The 6000-nt window shown below is 39.5% G+C and overlaps 1 protein-coding gene across 1 annotated transcript in view; it reads right to left on the reverse strand.

Annotated features, from left to right (window-relative positions):
• The window catches only part of LOC306817655 (prickle-like protein 1), a 29394-nt gene extending 26632 nt beyond the window's left edge, over positions 1-2762 (reverse strand). Inside the window, exon 1 of the mRNA XM_079334718.1 lies at positions 2437-2762. The gene's annotated coding sequence lies outside the window, so the exon portion shown is untranslated. The remainder of the gene's footprint in view (positions 1-2436) is intronic.
• Positions 2763-6000: the final 3238 nt, after the last annotated feature.

The following is a 6000-nucleotide window of genomic DNA, read 5'->3' on the forward strand; positions in this document are numbered from 1 at the left end:
GTCAACTTCTCTGGCTAATGGTTTTACTATAAACGCATGACATAAGATGCTGAGTCGTTGTTTGAACTATAATGGTTTTCTTGTCTGTTTTTTGCTGAGCTAGCAAAAGCCTCTGCCAAACCATCTTTGACTCTTTTGGGGTTAAAGCAGCTTAACAAAGCTCGCTAGGTAATGCTCTCTTGTCTGCTTTCATGTGAAGAATAAAATAATACCACTGATACAGTTTGTTTGGTAAAATTTGGCTACAGCTAGCTCAGCTCTACAAAAACTGAAAAAAAAAAGCCAGGATGGCTATGAAAAAAAGCTACGAAAAATTGTCCCGCAATCAACCTTTTAAGGCCAATTTACAAACAAAGTAAATGTCTTGTTAGTAAGGAATAAACACAGAACAATTGGTGGTTTTATGCTTTGTTTTGTGACTATTTCATGGTCGGGCCGCAGGGTGCCAGTCATGGTATCAATGAGAATCCATACTAAGTAAGATTCAAAAAAATATCTGAAAGAAGGGAAATGTTTTTTTTTTCTTTTAAAGATGCTAAGCTAGCGGTTAACCCTTTTTTCTTTATTAGGCCTATGCTAAACTGACCAGCTGCCAGTTATAGCTTCATACTTAGCATACAATAGGCTACATGTATTACTCAACCCAGCTGTGAGAGGCAGATGGCTTTCAAACCAATGAGTTTGGTTCTGCTCTAGGTCTCTGCCTGTTATAGGAAGTTTCCCCATGGCTCTGTGGTTGAACATGTTTTGCATTGTGTAAACAATATAACAAAGAATATTGTCTAGACTTTCTCTATTATGTGATCAGTAGTAACTTGTCAATAAATGTTAATCAATTGATTTTCCAAAATGTTGAACTATTTTCTCTGTAAATATATTGCTGCACACAATATTTAAATCACAAAATCAATGTTATTTGTCATCTTAATCAGGTTTAGAACACCTATAATTTGAGACACTTCCTGACTCAACTTCCATCTGGTCCAAATAGCTGACCAATTAACAGCAGCTTAACTCCTGCTTCCAAACACCTATCTCTCTCTCTCTCTCTCTCGCCCTCTCTCTCTCTCTCTCAAACACATGCACACACAAAGGTAGCATACAGACATGCAGACCCATAACCACTCGCCCTGAGTGCCACACACAGACAAGGACTCACACACAGGCAGATACTCATTAACAGAGGCTTAGCATTGCAGAGTGTATACCCCCAGCAAAGTGTAGCACATAGTCTGGCTGACTGGCCCCCCACAGAGGGGGAATACACCTACAGTCACCTGATCCTCAGTCGCTGTCATCTGGGATCAGCAGCATGTCATTCAGTTACAGACACCAAGCCTAGATGACATGAGATTTCATGTTAAACTGCAACACAGTCAATAAATGCTCATATCAAATTATCCCCAATTTGAATATTTCAAAATTAATCAACAAATCAGATAGTCATTTTGTTGAACATGCTTACTGAAGGTTTCAAACTCAAAGGCAGAAATGCCAAAAGCCTACAGCTCCATAATGCAAGCGTCTTTAAAAATAAGTCCCACCACTAGGTGCCACCACTGGCTTCAATACAGATGACAGCACCGCAAAGTCCATCCAAACAAGGGCCCATATTCAGACGTTGAACTCCTTCTTATAATATGTGTTTGTACATTTGAGATTAAAGTAAGTATCTTAAAAGAGGGCCCATTGTTCAGTCATTCTGAAACAATTTGATTCAGATGAGAAAGACAAAGGCTACCACCCCAAAGTTAGTTTGAAAAGTACGTTTATGTCTGCGGTATGATCTGCGTACGAGAAAATGTCTTTCTTGGTAACTTGGTTCCCTGTTGTGGCTTCACTCTGTAATGTCTCTGAGGTTATGGGATGTGGTCATTCAACACTGATGTGATACCGTGGAGCTGCATGAAAGGACTCGGAGGAGTAGGCTCGTAAAGAGAAAGGAAAAGGAGTAGACGGGCAAAGCGAGAGGGAGAGAGACCACCTGAGTGACGAGCAACAGCTGAGTTCACACATCTGGAAACCAAAACGCACCCCTCCATTAAGTGCGCCTTAACGCGCAGACACTTTTCGAGCTAAAATCCCCCCACACTTAAACACAGATTCACTCTTTTCTCTCCTCTTTGTTTTTTTGTCTCTCAAAGCTTCAATGCCCCATTCCCATTTTTTTCTGTTTTGCATTTGATTAAGTAGAGACGATTTTTTTTTGTAAATCCTTGATGGTGCTTGATTTCCAAAAGATGAATGTAAACAAGCCTCTCGAAACCTGATCTGCTTCATTAGCCTTTTTTTTATTTTATTTTATTTTATTTTTTTTACAACATTTAGGCACAATATGCACACTTAAAACGCATTGCAAAGTTTAAATGAAAAAAAAGGAAAGCAAAAAGCAAAAACCTGACAGCCACAAAAAAAAAAAAAAACTCTCACACGTACCTTTCAACTGCAAAGTTTGGTCCGCTTTCGGGGCTGAGTATTCCGTCTTTTTTTTTTTTTTTTTTTTAGAATGAAATCACGATTGTGGAGGCATACGGGCAAACTGCATCCGACAAACACAACTCCGTGCAGTCTGAGACTTGAATCAGCTCTGTTGACGTAGTCGTTCAGTGCATGATCGTTGATACCGAAAGGGAGTTGAGGACGCAGACCAGGGTTGAGCGTTTCGCTGCTCTGGCACCAAGTTAAAGCGTCGAGAAAATGACATTAACGCTGCTCTGCACCCATTGGCTTACACATGAAGCTCCCCCCTCCTCTCTTCCTCAGCCACACACACGGACGCAAACATACAACACGTAGGCTCTCTCTACCTCTCCGAACAGGCAGAAGAAGGCACACTGTAAACATCCATCACTTTAAAAAAATCAAGTCCTATATTTTCCACACAGATAAGCAGTTCCCTTTAGAGTGTATGTGTTAAAAATACCATCAAGTGTGATAAGGTCATTGTAAACTCATTAGGGATGACCACAGAGGCTGTGTAAGTGCCCACAGGAATACAGCAGCAATTATGTTACAGAATGTCCTCTGGGTTCACCTTTCCATGTTCACAAGAGTTTTACAATGAACCTTTGATTGGATGTTCTAAAGTCATAATTACAAAAGTGCTGAGTGAGTTTTTATAACAGAGTTGTTTTTATTAAAGTGGTTGATGAATTCAAGTTTAAGTCTATTGTTTGTACTGTATATGTTAGGCTTTATACTCAATGGATATTGGAGAGTTACATTCCAGAAGAGGATTAAGGACAGGCATGACAAAGCACTGTGGAAAAAAACAAAACTTTTAGGGAATAAAATTAGTAAACAATGAGAATAAAGATGACATTTCAAAAGGTAGAACTTGTTTCTCAACATTTGGACTTTTTTTTCCTTCACTCTCCAAATTGGCAAAAATCAAATAAACAGTGCTCACTGGAAGAGCTCTGACTGGTCTACTGTTGCATCATGCTTCCTTTGCACTACAGTTCATGTGTATAATTGAATGAATCTACTCTGATTCTGAATATATTGCTTCGCTTTTATCAATGTAACATTTCTTTATCTTTATTGTTTCTCACCGTTTTATTCCTTTCTTTAATTGTTTCCCTTCGAAAACCTTCTGTGGACAGGTGTCGAGAATTTGCACGTATAAAAAACTGCATCTGGTTCGTCCAGTGTTATCTGTGATGTCCATGCCATAAAGTGATCTGGCTTTTAGTTTGCACTTCTTGTGTTGTACTTAGTCTCTGGTGACCATTGCTTTGGACAAAAGTGTCTGCTAAATGATTTGCAAACTGTAGAATTACGACTTTTCTTTTCTTGAAGCTCATCATGGAAATAAAATCTTCTTCCTCCCCTTACATTTATTTCCTCATGCCTGGTCCTAATCCTTTGCTGTAGTCACATTGTAGCTTGCTGTAAATCAAATTATAGATGATATATTATGAACATGATCTAAGAAGCTTGTTTAACATAGGAACTCAATGGGTGATTAATCAAAACACAAGACACCTATCGGAGAAAGTAAAGTGCTGTTCTTTTTCTGGGTCTAAATAAAAGAGTTAAAATTATTTGTTGCATGTGACCATAATGTTCCATCAATACATCGTATTATTCAGTACTTTACATGATGTAAAGAACAGTAGACGTGTTAGCCCCAACAAAATTGGACTGAAATTGTAAGCCAAAACTTAAATTCTCAAAGGCAGACTACATGATACAGTTGGGGATCCATAAACTCTTGAGGCATCTCAATCAGACCCAAACTGGACTAATTGCTGAGTGCATGCTTCACAGTTTCTTAACAAGCCTCTGACCTGAAAATAGAAATATTGTATTAGCAAAGATGAAGTTGCGTTGTCATCAAAAGCCAGAGGGGTAGTCCTCATCGCATTTGTGCCAAAAGCCAATTATCACTATGTACGAAACATACAGAGCTATAAATTTGTCCATCATTTCACTATTCCACATACAACCAGTTTTCTGATCGCGAATGTGTTAAAAAGGTCAACCAAAAGTCACATACTGTAGTAACTGTATAAGGGGACAAGGACAGTAGTCCAGTTAAGTGGCCCAATCGAGCTATAATGTAACTCGACAGTTTCCTTACTTGAAGTGAAACATCACTGGGGCTGTTATTCTAGGGAACATGTATCAGTGTTTCTGTCAGTAATCATGGTAATTATTAATCACAGATGAATCAAGTCTATCTCACTCTTAGGTTTACTGTCGGTGTAGCAGTAAGTGTTCTTGTCTTTAGGTTTTGAGAGTATGGAAGAAACATTAGATTTTTATAAACAGAAAAATATTAGTTATACTCATAATAATACTCATCTCACTGTTTTAAGTCTGAAAATAAACTCTAATGGTCACAAACATGGATAAACAAGTGATTAAAGTCAGCAGCCCAGGTACGTGTAGCTTAGTATTTGTATTAAAGTTACTGTCTCCGCTCGGGATTCAGGGGAGGGAAGACAAGTTGTTTAAATGTCCGTGAAAGTTGGCAGTGGGACAGACAGGGCAGGTCAAACAGTATGGCTTATTGTCCCTGCCAGCCAGCCAGCCAGGCAGACGGCCCACACACCTAGGAACCCATTGACGCCCGCGTTCACCCAGCTGGCTGCTGCTCTGACAGCATCTGACAGCGTGATTTACTACTTGAATTTACTTAGTTTTAAGTCTTTAAGCTTTTATCCAGAGAGAGAGAGTGCAGCAGTAGAATAAGTTACGGTGCAGTGGTTGGGTACCTGGCAACAGATGTTAACAAATACTTTGCAACACTGCAAAAGTGCTAAAAAGCTAATGAAAAGTTGTGGTGAAATGACGCTGAAAAAATTGTAAAAATGTGCAAAAAAAACCAAACTTACTTTGAAGTTTTTGTGTTTTGACTGCCATTCTCCCCTATCAGTTCACCTGTTGTATGTTAATTTGCAAAAACACACACTTAAAACACACGTGTAGTTGCTCAACTTTTAATGAGAAATAGGATCATCATCTTTTGTGCCCTGACTGCTCTTTCCCCCTGCTCTCTTGAAATACAGCCAACCTCTGTGCTTCACTTCGGCTTTTTGTGCTCGCACACAGACATCTGTAACTTTAAGCCTATTTACAGCAGACAGAAAGGGAGAGAGGGGTATAAAAGGTAAGCCTATAGGCCTATGCATACAGCCAGAGAGGAAGCTGAGGATCAGTGTGGCGTTCAGAGAACAAAAGGGGCCTCTGGGTTAGTAAATCCTGCTCTGTCGCCTTTTTTAGTTCATGGAAACACAGCACGGTTGACGAAAGTGTCCGAGCCAGGCGCTGCACGTTGTTCATCGCTGAATCTGTCTTTTAACTACATCCTGACTTCTCCTCCTCTTTTCTTTATGGAACACTGCTTTGAAAACAATCCAGATTGATGTGGGTTTGATGCTTTGTGATGGCAGCTTATGCGATGAATGGCAATTTGCTGCATAAAGAGGTTATCTTTCCATCAGCGTATCTGGTTCTTAGAAGGCATGTTACCTGAACTGCAGTAGGCTCATC

Source organism: Symphodus melops (genome assembly GCF_947650265.1).
Source record: "Symphodus melops genome assembly, chromosome: 22".
Lineage (NCBI taxonomy): Eukaryota > Metazoa > Chordata > Actinopteri > Labriformes > Labridae > Symphodus > Symphodus melops.